This window comes from Schistocerca nitens, chromosome 6 (assembly GCF_023898315.1).
Source record: "Schistocerca nitens isolate TAMUIC-IGC-003100 chromosome 6, iqSchNite1.1, whole genome shotgun sequence".
In the NCBI taxonomy this organism is placed as follows: Eukaryota; Metazoa; Arthropoda; class Insecta; order Orthoptera; family Acrididae; genus Schistocerca; species Schistocerca nitens.
Window position 1 is genome coordinate 159,790,126 of NC_064619.1, and position 23,574 is coordinate 159,813,699.

Here is a 23,574-nt window from a genome sequence, read left to right on the forward strand (position 1 = left end):
CTTAACAAATCCATAATGTGTTTATTCCGGATAGATTTTTCGAATTATGCTTTCTTAATTTCTAAATAGCTAAATAGCGCAAATTAGATGTGCGTCCACGGGATTGTTTTCTTTACGCTCTTATAGGGTGAAATTGCTGATAATCACAGTTTGGGCTTGTCACCTGACGGAACTGATTTGCTGGACTGTAAAATTCCTGTGTAATGCAGATTGTCGTAGACGTCCCAAGTAATATTGTATTGCTTGACTTCCGGGTGCCATTCTATACACAAACACTGTCGTTTGGTGAGAAATAAAACGAGCTAACTGAGGAACAGGCCTTATTTGTTAGCGATATGAAGACTTCCCATGTCATAGGAATCCATAAGACGTTTATAACGAGATGAAATATACAGATGCGAAGGGAATTCCAGAAGCAGCTCAAGGGAGTGTTACAAGGTCGTCATTGTAACTCTTCAAGCTTTTCCGCCGTATATGGTTTAATAGTCTTCAACGGTATGCCACCAGATCACGCTGTGCAAATTGTCCACTATTTCCTCGGAACAACTGTTCGACGTCTTCAGGTGGTTCAGCCGTGCTGGTGGCTAGATATGAGTCGTACCTACCCTGATCACGATATGAAACTTCCACAATATTTCCTCGGAGCAACTGTCCGACATCTTCAGATGGTTCAACCTTGCTGGTGGCTAGGTACGACTCGTACCCAGCCACCAGCAAGGTTGAACCACCTGAAGATGTGGAACAGTTGCTCCGAGGAAATACTGTGAAATTTGCACAACGTGATCACGCAACAAACCCGTGAAGACTGTTTACAAGGTTATCGTTATTTGCAATCTATGCACAGTTGTAGTATAGATTTACCAGTAGGAACAAATGGGCCCATTGCATACCAACCAGCCACTTGAATTATGTTTATGCAAGTCTAATTTATAATACATTTACTGTAATTCATGACTTCAGATGAGCACCTTCCCCTATTTCCTTTGTATCTTTCTAGTCCAATAGGGTGAATGCGGAAACTGGTTCAAATTATATAATTTATGACTCAAAAAGAAAAAAGAAATTACATCACTACTGGCCAGACAGTTATATATTACAGGAAGGGAGAAACATTATGTTAGCAAGAGGCATATGGAACTAAATTGGCTACGATGTCCTAGACCCAAAGTCCAGTAAATTTAAAAATCAAGTAGCTGTATGACATAAAGGAATTTCATAGCGTTAATTTAATGTTCTAATCGACAAGTTGCCTGGCCCAATGCAATACTTTTGTGTAGACGATTGTTAAGTTATGGATGTGGATAAAATACAGGATTTTATTACCATCTTCAACAAAATTTAAATGTGTGATTACTTAACTATTAACTCGTCTTCTGTGTGCAAGATGAAGGCTACCAGGTAAACGGTACTGTCATTGCTAACAACCATAAGGCTGTTTAACGTGGAAGAGCTTTAGGTATACAGTTAAAGTGCAAAACAAAATTATGTTCCAAATAACAAATCCAAGAGAGAATGAACTTACCTGTAATAAGTTTTATCAATTTCAGAGATGTCTGGATATTCATGTAGCATAAAATCTAACATCATCCCCAGCTAAAAGACACTGCGCTATGATTAAATTATGAAGTGGATTGTGCATGTTTGATCCAGTGGGTTCCTGTCAGAATGTATTACAGGCAAAGAATAAATATGCTCCTTTGTACTTCACGCTAATCACTTCTGTGTAGTATAAATTAAATAATAGGTTACAAAACAGCTGCCTCTCTGTATTATCAGAATTCTGCTATTTCCTGTGTGAGCAACAAGAACACAAGCAAGTTCACTGGAGTGCAAATAAAATGTTTAGACAATGTAGAGTGAGAGAAGTGTATAAATAGTGTTCTGTCTATCTGCAGTTATTTACCTGTAAACTTCGAGGAAATTGTTAATGTAGACCCCCAACAAAGAAGGTATAAGTGTTATACCAAAGTGTTACAACAATAGGAGGAGACCATATTTTTCGCAATCAGACCACTGAACGCCACAATTTAACCAAGTAAGGAATGATTCCTTTCAAAGATATTAATCGACAGCCATGAGAAAAAAAGCAATGTTTCTAACAGATCTAAATCATTGCCTGTTAAGGATATCGAGTACAAAACACACATGTAGCTCTCCTGTTGTAACTTAATAGCTCTATAGCAGTAGAAAAACGCACATGGCCCACATTTTGCCACTACTTGGATACCATGCACCTGTATGCTTACAATGGTGCTACTGTGACATACAGCGATAAAAACTGGCTAGCGTGCACTTCAGACATGAGTGACATAGAGTAGGAACATAAGGAATTCGGTGACCATATTACAAAATACTATGATACATGTCTTCCTGACGAAAGAGAATGGTACTGAGGTGTTATGTAGAACTCGGTGATGATGCTAGGTATAGAAGTTTGGTCATTGTACCGGTAATACATAGGTATGGTTTATGATCACAGCCGAAAAAGTCAGTGTTTAATTAGTCCATAGTATTTTGTCAAGAAACTTGTTCAGTATGACTGAAAGTTGTCTCAATGTTTTCGATACTCTGTGATCTCCACAAAAGTGTAACTTCTTATATTAAGAATTGGCTTGTATGGTATTGTATGTTAGCCGGGGACCTAGAAACGATGGAGAGGCTCCGTCCCTGCTGCAGCTGCAGTGGTCCACAACCCCACGACGACCACCACAGTCCACTTCACCCCTCCTCCTCCCCACATGAGGGGAACCAGCCCTCATTCGCCGAGGCAGATGGAAAACCGCCCAAAAACCACCGACAGACTGGCCAGATCACCTGACCGCCGGGCGGATTCTTTCTCACTCCGGAATGCCGTGTGTAAAACTGCTCGGCTAACCGGGCGGGCAGGAATTGGCTTACTTTCACCTCATTGCCTTACTTTTACCTCAGTTTTTCTACACAGATACCTAGGAGAGACTAGATTTTCGCTTTTAAATGACACCTGGGTTGGTACTTAAATAAGTACACTATTAAAATTCATAAGTAAGTAAGTTTTTTGCTGTAAACAGTAACACTATAGGTACAAAGGTCATATGCAATTACATGTCTAACCGAACTTCTTAAATGCCTTGACATACAAATTCCGGACATAGTTGCAATTTATAACGACATGGTGGAACCAGGCATTTTTAGTACTAACAAATGGCATATTTATGGTGTACCTGTAACATATGGATATCACAAACAAATACTTGGGACATAATAGAGTATGTTCAACGCATGGATTGTGCATTCCCTCCCTTGCACATGACTGCCAATGACTGGACTGCCATCAGAGAAACGTGTGTTTCACTATGCAGTACAGCTATATAGAAATGGCTACCATAGAGCTTTTGTTAAGGAAAAATATGTCAGAATGAAGAATGGTTCAGTTCTATTTTTGTAATTACTGTGGAAAAGACATACTACAATACGTATTTTAAATGTGTGCTTCATAGTCTGGAACACAGAGTTGTGACCCCAAGCAGCAAACCTGTACCCAGGAGGACGCTGGATAATATGGATACAGTTGGAAAGCCTTGACAGGCAGCTGACTAACCAGTTATGTGCAGAAGGAGAAAAGAAGAAGAAAAACTGTTCTCGTTGAACCACCCTTCGGTTTATACTTAAAGCTTGTCGTCCCCCAGTCACCTTTCCAGCGCCACATGTAAAGCAGTGCGTGGCGATCGTGGCATTGAGAGTTGTCTGGGTGAGTCGTATGTTAGCCTTGTAGTGATATCTTGCATTAACCTTCAGAATAGTAAGAGTGTGGAAGGGTGACACTTTTTTATTCAGTTAGACTTAACACATAATCTATATTACGTCTTAGTAGAAGAAGAGACTTTTCACAATGAATGTCATATTCAGTATCTTCAGTTCAGAAATCTAGTTAATATGAATATCTCTTTCAAAAGTATGTTACGAGTAAAAGCCAACGTCATCTACCAATTTCTTTTAATTTTTTTTTTTGTGTTAGACATTAAAGATGACCCTTCAGTAGTATGTAGTATTGAAAGTGCATTTCTATTGCTAAGGATATGCTAAAGTTATCTTCATATTCTAGACTCTACTTATATACCAGCAACTCTTTAAAAATTTAAAAGTCGGCAGCAATTTTGTTCGCTAATATTTTTTTTAAACTTCATACAAGGACCACCCCTCCCCGGAATACGAGTAACTGAAAATTCTGCTGTGCATAAATGGTGTTTGTTGGGTTTTTAATACACTCCTGGAAATTGAAATAAGAACACCGTGAATTCATTGTCCCAGGAAGGGGAAACTTTATTGACACATTCCTGGGGTCAGATACATCACATGATCACACTGACAGAACCACAGGCACATAGACACAGACAACAGAGCATGCACAATGTCGGCACTTGTACAGTGTATATCCACCTTTCGCAGCAATGCAGGCTGCTATTCTCCCATGGAGACGATCGTAGAGATGCTGGATGTAGTCCTGTGGAACGGCTTGCCATGCCATTTCCACCTGGCGCTTCAGTTGGACCAGCGTTCGTGCTGGATGTGCAGACCGCGTGAGACGACGCTTCATCCAGTCCCAAACATGCTCAATGGGGGACAGATCCGGAGATCTTGCTGGCCAGGGTAGTTGACTTACACCTTCTAGAGCACGTTGGGTGGCACGGGATACATGCGGACGTGCATTGTCCTGTTGGAACAGCAAGTTCCCTTGCCGGTCTAGGAATGGTAGAACGATGGGTTCGATGACGGTTTGGATGTACCGTGCACTATTCAGTGTCCCCTCGACGATCACCAGTGGTGTACGGCCAGTGTAGGAGATCGCTCCCCACACCATGATGCCGGGTGTTGGCCCTGTGTGCCTCGGTCGTATGCAGTCCTGATTGTGGCGCTCACCTGCACGGCGCCAAACTCGCATACGACCATCATTGGCACCAAGGCAGAAGCGACTCTCATCGCTGAAGACGACACGTCTCCATTCGTCCCTCGATTCACGCCTGTCGCGACACCACTGGAGGCGGGCTGCACGATGTTGGGGCGTGAGCGGAAGACGGCCTAACGGTGTGCGGGACCGTAGCCCAGCTTCATGGAGACGGTTGCGAATGGTCCTCGCCGATACCCCAGGAGCAACAGTGTCCCTAATTTGCTGGGAAGTGGCGGTGCGGTCCCCTACGGCACTGTGTAGGATCCTACGGTCTTGGCGTTCATCCGTGCGTCGCTGCGGTCCGGTCCCAGGTCGACGGGCACGTGCACCTTCCGCCGACCACTGGCGACAACATCGATGTACTGTGGAGACCTCACGCCCCACGTGTTGAGCAATTCGGCGGTACGTCCACCCGGCCTCCCGCATGCCCACTATACGCCCTCGCTCAAAGTCCGTCAACTGCACATACGGTTCACGTCCACGCTGTCGCGGCATGCTACCAGTGTTAAAGACTGCGATGGAGCTCCGTATGCCACGGCAAACTGGCTGACACTGACGGCGGCGGTGCACAAATGCTGCGCAGCTAGCGCCATTCGACGGCCAACACCGCGGATCCTGGTGTGTCCGCTGTGCCGTGCTTGTACAGCCCTCTCGCAGTGTCCGGAGCAAGTATGGTGGGTCTGACACACAGGTGTCAATGTGTTCTTTTTTCCATTTCCAGGAGTGTATGTGGCTCTGAGCACTATGGGACTCAACTGCTGTGGTCATCAGTCCCCTAGAATTTAGAACTACTTAAACCTAACTAACCTAAGGACATCACACACATCCATGCCCGAGGCAGGATTCGAACCTGCGACCGTAGCAGTCACACGGTTCCTGACTGCGCGCCTAGAACCGCGAGACCACCGCGGCCGGCCAGGAGTGTATGTATGATGTATTTCGTTCTACACGTCAAGTGATGTGCATCAATTCTGTGTACATGTGCAGTTTAAACTGTACGACTTGTAGGCACATATACGTATAGTTACATTAAATGACACAACACACACTGTACTGACAACACAACTTATCACGGCCGAGGGTCGCAGTCCTTTAATGGAAATATTATTTGACGGTTTAATGCCCGCGATATGAAACAGGTAAAGAGAGGTGTCAGGCATCGTACTAACTCGTCTGTTACCAAAACATCTCAGGTTATTTTTCTATTGAAATTTCATTGAAGTTAAAACTGCTTTAATGTGATGAGTTCAAGTAGAGAAATATTTTTGTGTGGCATGTATATCACTGGTCATTTAGGAGTAAGCTAATTTCTGTTAATGAGATGAATGATAGCCGTTGTGCGGCAACCACAAGAATGTAATGGAAGCTTCTATTAAACTTTGCAAATAAGAAAAAATGGCACTGAAGTTAAATAATTGTAATCAAAATGCAGGCTTTGTAAACTATTACCGCGGTTCTGTGCCGTTTAATATTAAAATAGCCAAATAATACGTCGTGCCCGGGTAAATGGCTGGCGACAACTACTCATACTAGCGTGGTCTGAGTTCCTGAAAAAAAAAAGTTATTAGTTTTCTAAGATGTATGAATGCTAAGGATGCATAAATAAAGTTTTTAAGAGCAAATAAACACTTGTGTTTAAACCTAAATGCGACGTACGTGCACCTCAACGTCTCTCATGTCTATCCTCATCCAAGATCTAAACCATAGTAAGTAATTACTTAAAGTAATTCGACTGATTCACAGTTGTTAATATTCTTAACATAGAACAAAGAATAATGTACATAATAAATCTATATCGTTTTTAAAGACAACTGTGTTGAATGATAAATTTTTTTCTGAACAATTTTACTTACGTCTTTTAAGCATAAAGGTCTTAATCCATAACACTGACCGGAATTATATTTGCATAAATATCGTTCTCCGCAGAGCAACCAGTATAAGGGGGCGAGGGCGGGTTCCTTAATTTTGTTATTTTAGGTGTGGCCACTCATGGCAAGGCGTGAAGCTCATGGGAAGGCGTGCAGCTCACCATGGGAGAAGGCTGCAGTTACTTAGGTGCGAATTGATGGTCAACCCGATGCAGTGGCAGCATTGGCATGTAGCAAAGTGGCTGTTAACCCTGTGTCAGTTATCAGAAAGATGCATGTGATCGCCGAGAGTATGACAGCTGGGGCTCCTCTGTGAATATTTAGTATGTCTTAAATAAACTGTAATCTGATCCTACTACAAACGACGGTTACCTGTGTTTGATGTTAGACCATGGTGCTATGAATTGTTAAACCTGTGCTAAGTGAACCTTTTGTTACACGTACAGTGTACTCTTGATGATGTGAAGTTTACTGAAACATATCAACATTACAAATATTGTCGACTGGTGTAATCACACCCTCATTTGTTAAATGTACGTATTTTAGTACCGACGTTTCAAGAATCTACTGTTTAAGTAACGAACTGTGGTAATGTTTAAATATTAAAAATTCTGAATTAAGATACTCTAATTTAGAATTTGGTTGACGCTCTTGGAGAGTAGTTGGAAGTGTGTTTTTGGAATGCTGAGGAAAGTCGGTAAGGTTTCAGCAACAACTGTTACATGCTGTCCCAAAATGAAATATATTTCCCCGTAGATATAGCAATTATTCTGATAAAAGGTTACCTCCCCTTTCAGTTTCACATACCCACTGAAATTTCGAAGTGTCTCCCTGATATCATTTTTTGGTTCGTAAATAATTATAATGATTTAGCTAACTGAATAATACTCATCCCCTGATCACCCAATTAGACGTCCGCCCCCAGTAACTGAGTGGTCAGCGCGACGGAATGTCAATCCTAAGTGCCCGTGTTCGATTCCCGGCTGGGTCGGAGATTTTCTCCGCTCAGGGACTGGGTGTTGTGTTGTCCTAATCATCATCATTTCATCCCCATCGACGCGCAAGTCGCCGAAGTGGCGTCAAATCGAAAGACTTGCACCAGGCGAACGGTCTAACCGACGGGAGGCCCCCGTCACACGACATTATCATTATCCAATTAGACTACAGGATTAGGGTAGCGAAGAGGAATATGTCCATTTTGGGTCATAAATTAGACCACGTAAAGGAACCGGGGTTTGATTACATAACTATGGTAGGCCATGTGGCCTGTTTATGTAAAGAGAACCATGGGCCCTTTGTGCTCATATTGCCTGCGAATATACGCCACAGACACTTTGGATACTGTATGTACAAACGAAAGGAGTGAATAGAAAAGAATAAACATAAATACTATCCTAATAAAGTGCCAATTTTACAACTCTGGGGTTGTTGATGCAGCAACTGTTGCTAATTATTCTAATTTGTTACGTTGTGGAGAGACTGACCTTGGAACACTCAGTCACAAGTAATGCCTTGGACTGTGCCGGAGACATGTAAGCAGTGATGCGACAGCATAAACACTGTTTCATGTCCAGGTTTCAGTTCGCGCAATGAACAGCAAACGCAGTATGCATTTGTAACATCTGAAGCAGTTGCCGTGGCTCCACACATGTTTTCAAGTGAAGAAATGGCTAACATCACTTGATGTATGGATATGTTACACCTATTGTTCCACGAAGCATACAATCAGAAAACATAGGAATGTGTCTACTACGTGCCATCACCGCCTGCTAGTTCATTTAAACCCTCAAAAAGACGGGAGACCAAGAACAGTGTCGACACCACGAATGGAGGGGCGTGTATTACAACTGAATGCAAGGTTGGGCACAAGTACAATTGCTTCAGAACAGTGTGTTCAGCCCTCCACCATTTGGTAGATTTTTCATGACGGACAGTTGTTCCCAGCTTGCGTGCACAGTGGGCAAACCTTCACCACATTTGATAGTACTGCATTGGTGGCCTTCTGTCAATGGGTCGTTTATAATCCGGAACTAATCTCCAGGTCATTAGAAACGAAGTACGCATTATCTGACATAGTCTTACGAAGTTCCAGACACACTTTTGGGCTTATGAGGTCACACGTGCTGCCACTGAGATGGTACAACAACGGACACTTTCCATTAACGTTTGTTTATGTGTCACTCGTGATCGTTTGATAGGCCGGCATTTGACGCGTGGATGACTTACTGACCGTTCGTACCTTCGTTTCCTTCAACATAAGCTATAAGACTATATGGATACTGTTTCTTATGGTCAAAAGATGTGAATGTGTGTCATGCATAATGCAAAATGTGTCATGCATTTTGACCAGCGCACTGCCGTATGGATATTCGGAAATAAATCCTCAGTAAGAAGTTTAATGGTTGTGGCTCTCCAATAACGTTGCCTTTCCATTCCTCCGATTTGAACCTGTAGGACATTTTTATATGGGAACATTTAAAAGCTTTGGTGTACACAGCCCTGTTGATCGTGTCGGTGAACTCTGTGAACACAATGCAGATGGTTTTCAATGCATTCCGGCCGCGCTGGGATTTTTACGGCCATTGATGAGGAGACCTGCTGAAACCTGCATTCACATGAACGGAGGCCGTCTTGAACACTTGTTGTAATGTGTGTGTGTGTTCAAATTCATATCCAGAGTTTGGTTCAGACTGGAGAGTGTTAAGAGCTGTTCACGTAGTCAGCTGTAATAAATCCTATAAGGAAACGAAAACTTTCGAGAGTTACGTCTTTAGAGCTATTAGCTGTTCCTCTACTCCCCCCTCTCTTTTGTATGTACAATAGTGAAGACGCGTGTTTAAGTGATCCAATGTCAACGTCGAAATCTCAGTGAGCTTATTTGAGAAAGATTTTGGGGTCCATTAGAAGACTCTGATGCCAGAAGATATTAACATAATTTAGGAATACCTTGAGTTTGTCGATGACTGAACATGCACTGGTTGTCGACCCGGAACGTAATTAAATACAGCTTTTAGCGTACAGATCGGCGTAGTAATCCATTACTGTGTGAATACAATTACCTATAATTATCAGAAGGATTGACAGCCTCAAAATACGTAGGGGTCATCGTCCTGAGTGACTCAAAGTGCATTTGCTGCATAAAACTTCTTGTATGATAAATCGGCTGTGATTCATTGGAAGAACACTAAAACTATGTAATTCAAACATTGAAGAAGTGTTTGATAGAACACACGTGAGACCATTTCTTGAGTAACTGTCGCCAGTCAAAGTCTTATTAGTTAAATTTTAGCCGCAGAGATAGATAAAAGGTAATGAAACGGGGCTCGTTTCGTCATTGGTTTTTTCCGTGAAAGAAAACTGTGTAGGAGACGTTAAGAGAAAGCCAGAGGCAATTTCTTCAAGAAAGACATGGAACACACACTAGTCCAATAATAAAGTTCCGGGAACGCACATTCCAAGAATCCAGCCAACGTACTGCTCCCGGCACGTATATCTTACGAAATAATTACTACGAGAATGAAGTTAGAGCTCATGATAAGGCTTATTTACAGTTGTTCCTCCTACGCAGCATCCCCAAGTGGCACAGTAAAGAACCTCTAGAGCGCTTGCGGAGAATAGTTGTGGTTGCATAAATGATGAAACGATTTATCTAGAAACGGTATTGTCAGCTTCTTAAATGCTTGTTCCCTCTAGTGTCTCCCTTTCTGATGCTACTTTTTGCTTTTCTACTTTTCTTTCTTCACATCGTTTAGAAGGAAGAGCTCGTCCTTAAGTCATTTGCTGATCAAACTTTCTCTAACTTCACTGTTATATCATTCAAATGTAACGCTTGGGTAATTAACGCTTCATTATAACACACCACTCCGAATAGAGTGCATAATTTTGTGGAGCCTTTACAACTGTCCATCTTGTGTTACGAACAAAGCTGTCTTACATTAAGTGATGCCGGAACAATCCATCTCCCCCATGTTAATTTTACAAAATTTAAGGAATGTTTTTTTTAAAGCATTAAATGGATTGCTTTGAAATTTGGTCTACATGTTCAGTGAATATTTCTCTACAAAGCTATAATGCCATGTTAAGAAATATTTAGTTGTTTTTGTTTTACAATTTTTTTAAACAAATACTTATTTTTTTCTCTAAAATTTTGCACTTTTTCTTCTATAACTCTTGTATTATAAAATATTTTTTTACAATATGTTATAAAAATGAAGCAAAAGAAGTAAATAATACTTGGTATAAATTTCATTGGTATAATGTAAGCAGTTTTTGAGAAAATGTTCCTCAAAGATGAAAATTTTGAAGTTACGAGAAATGGCTTCCCAAGGTTTCTAATACATTCCTGCCTCATATGATGGATTATCAGCATTCACTTCTTTTTCCAGTGTTAGTTCCTTTTCACTGGTCTTTTCTATCCTTTTGTTTTAGGCTTTTGTCTCTTCTTCTAGCACCTCTTAGTCTTTCTTCATCAATTAGCCTTCCGCCTATGTCCAATGCACTCTTTTTTTTTTTTTAATGTGAGTTTCATTGCCATTAGGTTTGAGTTCTTCTACAGCTTTATATCCCTTAGAAACACCATCTCCTAGATAGTTAGTGTATCGTACATTATACCAATCCTGTGAATTGGAAAAAATTGCTTTCACTCCCTCTACCTCCATCACTTCACTCGTGCGGTGAAAATTTGCTTCCCAACTTTCACTATGTTAGTCCTTGGTATTGCCGTTACATCTACAATGTTTTGAGATAACAGCAACATCAATTACTTTGCTGGTAGCTCTCACAACTCCATTTAGAGATTTATGATCCATCTAAAGCAACCGTTAAATCTCTACAATTCCCATTATCTGTCACAGATTCTTCAACTGCTTTCTTCATTGTTGCTTGAGCAACATCTTCAGCAGAATATCCTACCAATTCATTATAAAATCCAAACTTGGTTGGCGGTTTTGGCGTGATCATAATTCCACATAACACTGTCCCTGCAGCACTGGCCTGACCAATGCAACGCAAACCATACACTAGCCTAACACTTATATCATACACCTTCATTCCACTATTATCACTACGAGGAATACTGTTAGAATTAGAAAACCCAACTTCTGCAGCACGTTTGTTACACTTCAATAACATTTTACATGCCAAACCAATGTGTGAAATTATTTTCAATTCCAGTCCTCTTTCTTTGCAAACTTGGCATAATACGTTAAGTTTCAAAATATCAGAGAGCAAGGAAATTTTAATTATTTCATTACTGTCACTTTCATGGTTTTCGAATTTTTCTTTGCTGTCACGAAGTTTCTTGTTAGGAGAAGTTGTATCACCCTCATTTGGAGTAGTTGGTGAAGCAGTCTGAGCAGCATCTCCCTTCGAAACAACAACAGATTTCTTGTTCCACTTATTGTGCCTTTTCTTAAACATTAGATTGCTGAAACGGGCAAATTAATATCCACAAACCAAATACGTAAAACAGGAACGAGAAAAATGCGTCAAATACGCAAAATTTAACAGCGAAACAACAACAAGCAAACTCCACAAGTCAACACATGCGGTATAGAGTTTATGTTTACCGATATGAACAGTTACTTGTCACAGAGATAAAGCCATACAACGTTGGAAAACAACAGATTGTCTAATTCCGCAAAGATACCCTGCTTGCAGCCAGCGAGCGGCGCTATCAGAGGTGACACACCTAATCGATACAAGCGTTTACGCGGCGCGTCAACTTTGCAACGATAAAAAACACACTTATAATTAACTTAGAATGGTGAAACTTGATTTATTATATTCAGAAAACTCCAAATAATTTGATGATAAAAAAAACGAAAAACGTTAATTTTTTCATTTTAATGGTTCCAGTTCCTCTTAACCTCAGCCAGGGAGATCATCTCTACTTGTATATCATGTATGCTCGATAATTATTCCTTCTGTGTGAAATCTTAGTCCTTCTTGATGACCCTGTTCCCGCAACAGGTACATGATTGGCTTTCTACATGTACTAATTAGCGAAAAAATGTGGTCATTTGTTTTCTTCCTCTGGAAGACGCTATGTGCTTTTTAACTGTTTTATTTGGATTTGGTCTTTCTTGAATGGTTTCCCCCGTTTGCAGTTTCTTTCTTCTCAAGCTGCAAATAAAGATGTTAGGATTTAGCACATTGTGCATTATTCTGCTCTCCTGTTTGAATATTGTGACTCTAAATCACTGATGAACAAAATGATCGATCAACATGTTTTAAACCATTGATAACACATTCCCTATGCAAATGGATTTCTTTGGAGGTTGAGAAAACTCAGCTGCCACATTTATACACTGACGGAGAAAAAATCGCAACACCAAGAAGGAGTTGTGCGATATAAATGAATGTTGATAAGAATTTTTATACATTCTGTCTATTGAAATTTCTCGCCAGTCGCATCATAAGAGTGGGCTACTAGTGCCATTATGAGGACGCGAATTAGATTTGCTTTAAATATACGTTGTGTTAATTACTTTTGTGATTGGACCTGACGAGTCGATGTTAGTCAAGAATGCCTTTTAGTTGACAAAGACGCCATTATCAGTACCTCACTGGATTTCATCGAGGTTGTGTAGTAACACTATAAGAATCTAGAAGTTTCTTCAGCGATACTACAGAAAGACTTGGCAGGAATGTAGACACTATACATGGATGCTGGCGGGGCTCACTAGGGGATTGTACGGCCACAAGAAGACAAGGCTCCAACGGCCATGTGGCACTGTCGAGAGGGAAGGCCTTCGTGCTAGGTGTACGTCACTGGCGAATCGTACTGTATGGTTCAAATGTCTCTAAGCACTGTGGGACTTAACATCTGAGGTCATCAGTCCCCTGGACTTCGAACTACTTAAACCTAACCAACCTAAGGAAATCACACACATTCATGCCTGAGGCAAGATTCGAACCCGCGACCGTAGCAGCAGCTCGGTTCCGGATTAAAGCGCTTAGAACCGCTAGGCCACAGCGGCTTGCTTCGTACTGTATCTGCAGCATCAATTTGAGCAGTTGTTGGCAACACAGTGCCGCAGAGAACTGTTACAAATCGGTTACATTAAGGGGAGCCCCGACTCAGATTCCCTGTGCCGCGCATTCCGCTGACCCCAAATCACCGCCGTTTGCGACTTCAAGGGTGTCCAGCGAGAGCTCATTGGAGGGTAGGGCAGAGGTCTGTCGTGCTTCCTGATGAAAGACGGTTCTGCCTCGATGCCAGTGATGGTGATGTGTTGGTTAGAATGGGGCTATCTGGGGGACTGCATCAAACCAACCAACCATCATGAACAACAAACAATCCATAGGAAGTTTTCCAACAAGATAACGCAACATGCTCAACAGTGTCAACATGTTGTCCTGACCTGCTCGACCACCAGATATCTCTCTTGTCGAGCACCATTGGGACATCATCGGACGACAACTCCAACATCAACCACAAATAGCATTAACCTCCCTGACTCACCAAGTGCAACAGGATGGAAATCCATCCCACAAGCTGATATCCGGCACCTGAACATCACAATGCATGCGTGTTTGCACGTTTGCATTTAAAATTCTGGAGGTTACACTGCTTATTAATCTACCAGCATATAACATTTGTGATCTTCCAGTGTTAGTCAGTTAAACATGTCAGCTAGGCTAATGTATTACCGAAATTGCATTACCCTACATTAATTTTTCTTTGGTCTTTAGATTTTTTTCCTGTCTGTGTACAGTGATGAACCTTAGAAAACACATTCAGACATCAAGGAATTATCAGTTTGGTAGTAGAGAGAATGAGGTGGGGGCAGGGTAGGGAAAAAAGTGTAGAGGGAGGCAAAGGTTAGAGTACAGTAGGTAGGTTCATACAAAAGTAGAGCGAAGTACTTAAAAGAAGATGAAGATGCTCGCACAACGTGGATTAGCATGGAGAGCTGCATCAAATCTGTCTCTGGACAGAAGACTAAAAGAGTGACAATATTATACACTATTAAAATCATTATATGTTTGGTCATATAACTATTGACAAAAGGGACTACAAAACTACAACCGATACAACATAACCCCAGAATCTTATCGAAGGAATTGGACTTTTTCACACACAAAAAACGGGAAGCACTAAACTGTGACATCTGGAGTTAGCTGAAACTCTGCTAAATGATCATAAATCCTGATCAGCTTATAAAATTTCGGCAACAGCGAACGTGAAATAAACAAGCACACCAAAACCACGCAAACACGATAAAAGGAGTATACCACATGGACTAAAAATCCGTAAAACATTCGAAGTCCGCTGACTGTCTACAAGCACCACCACACCCATTTCGTCTCTCACCACAATACAAATATTGTGTTATGGTACACTAAGTGGTATAGTTGCATATGTCCCATGGAACACCAACTTGGCCAAAGTACAGAAACTGGTACTACGGGACCAACCACAGCTCAGATCTATCTTGGTCTTGCCTCTTAACACTGACGGAACCGGAATGCCTCCATCGTTTGCTGTATTTCCCTATGAACATGCTGACAGGCTCGTTGGGGAATTTATGGGGCGATCAAAAAATCCAAGTTCGGAAGCCACAAAGTCCAGAACTGGTATGCCAAACAGGCAAATTAATCGTGAACGATAAGGAAATCATCTCACCAATGCAGCAGGCTGAAGATACCTGATTGTCCTGCCGCGTGAAGAGGACCTTAACTCCCTGCTGCATATCCTTGCCCTATAGAAATCGTCGACCATTTAAGGCCTTTTTAAGGAATCTAAGACGTGACGATCGGATGGTGCAGATTACGACCAAGGGTCAGGGGTGCTCTAATGTCTCCCACTTTTGCGTCACGACTTTTGCCACATGGAGACCAACACGGAACTGGGCGGACCATTCCAAAAGGTAGTGTAGAACAGCCATGCTGCGCTATGCTCATTCTTCATTCCCCGCTGGATGTCTACGGGTGCCTGTCTTTCGGCAACCAGAAGAGAATCAAACACGTTGGTCCCGTTAGGATGCAGTTGGTACTAACGACGGCGTTGTTCAGATTTTTGCATTTACCGCAAGCAAAGTGGAAGAACATGAGTGCTACACTAATCACTTGCCCATACGCCGGTGCTTGTACACTAGCATCGGAGTAGCGCTGCACTGCATATATGCTACAGCGACGCTCTAAAATGGAAACTTTCTTACCTTCCATTACAAATGTGAACAGTTCCCAATTGTTGCCCAGCAGATACTACTGGGCACACGTCTGCGGTAAACTCTTACAGATCTACGAATGGCGTACAGTGCGCTTTTGGTCTCTGTATGGCCATCTTTATAGAGTTGGTTGTGGAACTCGGTTGTTCGATAGAGAATATCAAATTAAATACTTTTCAGCTGTCTGGTTTCCAAATTTATTTTATTTGACAGCCAGTTTTAGCGTTTCACTACTCCATCTTCAGGCCCCAGACCGACGTGTAAGAAGATTCTGCTTCTGTTGTGACAAAAGCAGTAGTCAACAACACCGGTATTAGTAGGTTTTTGCTATATCGATCACGTCAATCATCATATGTCGAAGGTTTGGCCGACAATGGTTGAAGTGATCGCTACTGCAAAAATCAGCTCATACCAGTGTTACTGGCTCCTGTTTTTATCACAACCGATGCAGAATCTTCTTACACGTCGGTGTGGGGCCTGAAGATGGCGTAGTAAAACGCTGAAACTGGTTGCCAGATAAAATAAATTAGGAAACTAGACGGCTGAAAGCTGTTTAGTTTGACATGCTATACGCTTTTAAGTAAGAGTAATAGTACGTCTTGAAAATCTACTGTCTCAGGGATCTTTCAGATGGTGAAGATCACTCGATTCCACAAGAAGGGCTGCACGAGACGTAAATGTCAAAACCACAACATATTATCGTATCTAATATGATCAGAATGTATAAATAATGTTCCTGTACTGTTTCTAGGGAGATATTACGTCTGTCTTCCCGTAAAATGGTGACGAGTTCAAGTAACACAACAAAGACTCTACAGTATTGAGATGTGGTGATGTGGTGACCGTGGTGGCCAGAACAGATGTGAATCTTCATAGTCGTGCCCACAAAATCCACAAATCCAACACTGTATGATGCCCGCTGTGTGAACAGGGAGCCTCTTGCCTTGGAGCACAGCATCACTATTGGGGAACAATCGTTGTACCATGGGATTTATGTGACCAGCCAAAATGGTCACACAAGTCTTAAGGCAACTTTGCAGTAGACCATGGGGCCCATGGAATATCACGATCAGGCTACCAAAATCGTCATTGAACTTTCGCCATATTTCACTTAAGGGTACGTAAACTCTGCAAGCGGTGAAAACACTGAGAAACAAAACTCGTTCGACCAAATTCTTCCATTGCCCATAGTCCTGGTTCATTGTTTCGTCACCACGCTTTCCTGTTACGGAAATTTGCTTCACTGATGAGTGGTTTTGAAATTCCATCTCGCCCTCCAATTCCGTACTTATGGACTTCGTGTTGTTTCGGTGCTGACAGGGCTCACGATCGCAACATTCAGCTGTGGAGTGACTCTTGCAGCTGTCGTCCTCTTATTTTTCATCATAATCCTCTCCAATGATCGTCTATGTTGATAACTCATCGCAGTCCTTTGTCCGCGTTGTGATTTTGGGGATGATATTTTTCCACCTACGCTGTCTGCAGCATTAACCATCGATAAGGTGCCTTTCAAAATAAGTCACCACTTCGGCGACCTTTGTTACGGATAACTAATCATACGAGCATCTTCGAATTCATTTAGTTACTACATGATGCACTGACAACTACGCTGACCGTTCTTCTGACCACGTCTGACATCTGCACCGTGTTGAGGACATTGCGCAGGTGCAGATCTTAGTCACATACAACAGTGATACCTGCGGTCTACGCTAGTATCTATATTTTCAAACATGCATTTCTCGCAATGTTTTCGTCCAGCTCCATTACACACTCTTATATATTCCACGAGACACCATAAGGCGCATGGCGAAGGCACTTCGTACCTCTGCTAATAATACCCGTCAGCAGCTCGTGGTCGTGTGGTAGCGTTCTCGCTTCTCGCGCCCGGGATCCCAGGTTCGATTCCCGGCGGGGTCAGGGATTTTCTCTGCCTCGTGATGACTGGGTGTTGTGTGCTGTCCTTAGGTTAGTTAGGTTTAAGTAGTTCTAAGTTCTATGGGACTGATGACCATAGATGTTGAGTCCCATAGTGATCAGAGCCATTTAAACCATTTTTTTTTAATAATACGCTTTCCACTTGTAAACATTGAGAGAGATAAACAACGGCCGATAAATCCCGTACCTGCCTCACTTTTGCTGATCTTGTCTTATAGTGGCAGTAGAATAGTCAGTCCGAAAGAACAGACTCCACCTGTATATAATATTTAAGGCGAGACGGCCAACGATCTCTCAGTGCAGATGTACACCCTGCTCGTACTCTTACGGGAATAGTTGAAATTCCTCGAGCAATGAGGAAATAGACAAGGTGCACTATATTAGTAGTGCGTCGATAAGTTGAGAATTAGTGTCTGACCTTAGGCGTGCTAGAGTAATTCGAGCAGTTGCGATGACCACTGTGTCCGGATGGCTTAGTGGTAGGAGCTTGTGCCTAGCAGGCAGGAGACGTTGTTTCGAATCCCAGTCCGTCACAAATTTTCAACTTCCCCATTTATTTCAATCAATTCCTGCTCCCAGGCAATGTCTGTAATCACTTTGTGTCTTAGCAGCTTCTCTGTCGCAAGGGAAAACAATATTAACTATATTAGAACTTATATTACTAACATTCTCCAGAATTCTGCAGCAACCTATATTAATGTTGTTAGTGTGTAATGTTAAAGCATTAGTCTGTAATGCTAACTTATGACAGTATGTATACTTCACGCATGATTCTTTTCATAGCCGGCCGAAGTGGCCGTGCGGTTAAAGGCGCTGCAGTCTGGAACCGCAAGACCGCTACGGTCGCAGGTTCGAATCCTGCCTCGGGCATGGATGTTTGTGATGTCCTTAGGTTAGTTAGGTTTAACTAGTTCTAAGTTCTAGGGGACTAATGACCTCAGCAGTTGAGTCCCATAGTGCTCAGAGCCATTTTTCATAGACGCATTAATTTCTAAGGAATTCTGTATGTCGGTGTTTCCCCACTGTTTTTAGAACCGAGCGTGCAACAATATATATTCCCACAGCGTTTTCGGAGTTTTGTTTCTAAACGACGGTGGGTCTTACTCGTCCCTAATCCACTTACACAGCACATAGTCCTCCAGAGCGATTTACAGTTTACGCCTCTCCCGCAACGTCCTTTACATTGTATAAAATGACATACACTCTTTGTCTACGTAGAATGCTAACAACTGCATGTCACTTCATTCAAGATTTATTAACTTTCGTTAATAAAATATCAATGGTGACCTATGATCATTAATACCTGCGTCTATACTGACGCTGTCAATAAGGTCATATATAATTGTAGCTAATGATTTAAAATGATTGTAATGCTTACAGTTCGTCCAAAGAAGTACACAAGACTGTTTACGGATAAATGAGTTCATAACAACTTCACAAGAATACCTGTCCCTAACTACTGCAATGAATTCATGGATGTCGTAGTACATAATCGGCAAGTTAAAATCATTTCCAACAATATTGTGTCAGCGGGGTACTTTCGCGCCAGTGTGCATAGAATATCTTTGAATCATTCTACAACTGTTACAGCGAAATCTAGTGCCGGTAAACACATGAGATAATTCTCTTGAGTTCATCTGTCCCGGGTACCCGGTTTCAGGTAACTTCGCTGTCATACCCACTTTTGGGTTCTGTTGACATATCTACGTTAATTGTAGTGAAACTTCTCCGTCCTATGGCGTGTAATGAGTCTTTTCGATATACACTTAGTCTGTCGCTATTTCGGAGCATGCTACTGCTGGTATGAATCTACCCTCGGTTTCAAATATAATTTGAGGACGATGTCTTCAATGGAGGGTGATAAATTTAGGGAGTTTACTACGAATACTTCAGCAGTTTGCTATTAAAATCTTGACAATCGCTGTGTCTTTACTTTGCGCACGGTCTGACTTCTCTCTCAACGTTCTAACTGGCGAGCGTTCAACAGATGGTCTCATTCAATCGCGTAGCCTAGAAAGACCATATGGAGGGACTTGATGCGCTCTTGTGATTGCAGCATTACTGAGTGGGTTCGTTAATTCTGATGGCTGTTAAAGAAATTATCAAATAGCTGGCTGCAAAGCCTAATTCACAGGGGAATAACTCCGCAGGATAGGAACCGAACCGTGTTCTCAAACCGTGTTCTCAATTTGATTTGAGAGTCAATTCAGAGTAAAGAATGCGTGGTCCGATGCAAGGGAAGGCTTGAAGTCATAATATGATTAGGAATAATATGTAAAATTGATAGTAGCTGTTGCGGTATCCGGATCGGATCTTCGATAAAGTGACTTACACGTTGACGCAGTTATTACGTACAACGCTCGGATTCGCCACCTCTGCGGCTGCGAGCGAGCTGTGGCGACAAAGGTGCAGCGGTTGCGAGCGAAATGTGCAAATTAAAATCAAATGCGAGTCTGGAACGAATTGTCAAATACGCCCGAGCACTTTGGGCTACAGATATTGGATTTTGTCATTGATTCACAATCACTGATAGGTTAAAACGTAGAAGCTCTGACACGGGCGCGAGGCACGTCCTCGGTACGAACGCCCTTCACACGGGCATTGCTACCTGTCAAAAGATCTCAACGTGAGCGTCGGAATTTATTTCCAGATCAAAGTTAGCCTGCAGCGGGAGCGTCCTTGCGTTTTCCAGGGCAAAAATATTACGAGCGGCATCTCTGGAAACGAAACGGATAAATGTTATGGAAATATGTTCTGCAGTCCTTTTTGCGATGTTGAAAACGAAATGACAGCATTTATTTCTTTTAAGTGCCTTGGAACTAACAGTTGAAAGAAACAAAGAAACAACAAAACTGGGAAATTCAAGAAGCACAGAACAATACTTTATGAAATGTGTTTTTTTCCAAAGTTTAAATCTAGTGCGAACGAGTAACCACTTTCCACTAAAGATTAATTATTTTTCTTTGCTGATGCTTTTTTTTCCCCGTATCTTCTTGAAACATTGCTTAGTCTGCATTCGAAATCAACTACAATCGTAATTCATAAATATTTGTCCATAGACTGTACAAGGCTGCTGGATAAATAACTAAAAGGTCAACACACATAGTTACAATATGAGCACGTTAGTAAAATTATTTGTATCTTATGTATTTCCGGTTGTCTGTTTTAAAATGTTCCAAAAATAGTTCACCAAGCTCGTAGATAACGTCACACAATTTTCGTATGTGTATTCTAACTGCTAGTCATCAGAGACCTAGGAGCGGAGCTCAGTATGTGACATCTTAAAAAGACTAGTGGATGGGTAAATTTTTATGCAGTTAGCAGGAGCAAGAGTCGCCGTACTGCAGTGACCTCCGTAGCACCCTCCGTAAGATGACAAGTGCGAGTGTTGCAGAGAGAGGCTCGTGGAGATGCTGAGATGTGTGTGGCACGTGGGGCGCCGTGTGCGGTCGTTATAGATTGCATCGACACCGCGATCAAAATACAGGAAGAACAATAGTGAACCAAAGATAGAACCCAGTAGGTGTTCCACTGTAATTTGTCACAATGCAAATGAATATCATGCTTTTTCTGACTCTAGCAGCCTTCTGTTTCCCAAATAAATCTACGCCACTTATAAGCTAAGGTGTGTTCCTTAGTTCTTGTCTTCCCCAGTACAATATTATATTTGACACAATAAGATGAAGATCGCTATCACTCATTCTTTATTATTTAATGATTTTATTATGAACCCAGTAAATGGATAAGTAGCTGACTCAGTACAGTAGCCCTTTTGAAAACCAGATTGTGGTTGGCTAAGTATCCCATTTCTACACAGGCGGGTGGAACTAAGAACTAGGTAATCATTTTAAACCTTTTAGAAAATGACGTGCGCAGTGACTCTGGGCGGTGACATCTAACAATGGAATGTTTCGATTTGATCGGGAGAACACCTAGAACAAATGAATCAACGAGTAAGAGTATTTCATATCATAAAGTCGCAATATTTTAATTTCTCTTTGGAAATACTTTCTTTTGAGACATTAGTCTTCTAACTGGTATGATACCATCCACCACGAATTCCTGCCCTGCTCCAAGCTCTTCATTTTAGAGCAGTAATTGCAACCTGTCCTCAACTACTTTCCCGATACTCTCCAATCTCTGTATTACCCTACAGTTGTCATCCTTTATAGCTCCCTCAGGTATGAAAGTTGTCCCCGCATATCGTAACAGATGTGCTGTCATCCTGTCCTTCTTGTCAGTGTCTTACATATATTCCGTTCCTCACAGATTCTACGACGAACCTCCACATTCCTTACATTATGAGTCCACACAGTTTTCAACATTCTTGTGTAGATCCAGAACTAGAATAATTCCATTCTTTTCTGTTCTGGTCGTCCCACAATCTGCGTTTCACTGCCAGACGATGCTGTTTTCCATCCTTGATACTAGATGTCTTCTCTTTGCCTGTAATGCTTGTTTTTCTAGTGCTAGTCTCCTCTTTATGTCCTTGATCCATCCATCAAATGTTATTTTGCTACCTAATAATAGTTAGGAATTTGGCTTCACAATTGTGAACATATAATATCAATATTTTACCATCCTGTACGTATTTTTGTTAACACTGCTACGTCATGAAATCATATATAGATAAAAATAAACCTTAACAAAGAAAATCTAAGATTTTCATTTTCGCTAAGAATTAATTACTCCTGAACCTGTACACCAAGTTCTACTACCAATAATATCTCTTTACAGGGAGTGCAGTGGAATCGGCATTGAGATCATTATCTGATTACAACACTGCACTCTTGTAAACACTGCATGCATGAGATGGTATCTTCCTACCTTGCAGGCCGTAGGTTCTACACCAAATTCCTAAAAGACTCACAGAGCCTCCTTGCGCAACTTTAATAGAAAGATAGATCAGAATCAGTCTTACACATGTTAAACCATTATCAACTGCAACGTCAGAACTTTCTCTCTGCTGTCTTTAGCTTTGATCAAGCCAAAGGAGGGAGAACTTGTCTGATGTAATACAAGAAAAAACAAGAACTGATAGGGGAGATATAGTATATCCATTATTAGAATCAAAATTTCAAAGAACTTCGCATGACTTGAGATCAAATAAGCCATAAGCGATTAATAACATTCCATCATAATTTCTGAGGCCATTGGGGGGAAGTGGCAATAAACGACTATTGACATTGGTGTGTAGAACGTATGAGACTGCCAGTATACCACCAGGCATCCAGATAAACGTCATCCACGTGATTCAGAAGATTGAAAGTGCCGGGATGTGCGAGTCAGCTTAAAAACTCATTCATCTATGAACTCGAACAGAAAGAAAATTGACGATCTGTTAGATGACCATTAGTTTCGCTCTAGGGAAGATAAAGCCACCAGAGGGGCCTTGCAGCTGGTAAGCAAGACTAAAGGAAAATTAAGAGATGTTCTTAGAATTGGTCGACCGTCAGAAAGCGTTCGTCAATGTCGAATGGTGGACGAGATTCGAAATTATGAGGAAAATATATGTAAGCTATAGGCAAAACAGGTAAAGTAAGACATGTAAAAGGACCAAGAAGGAAGAATAACACCGGATGATCAAGAATGAAGTGTTCGGATTAAAAGGGTATAAAGGAGAGACGTAGTCTTCCGCCCATACTGTTTAATCGACACATCGAAGACGCAGTGA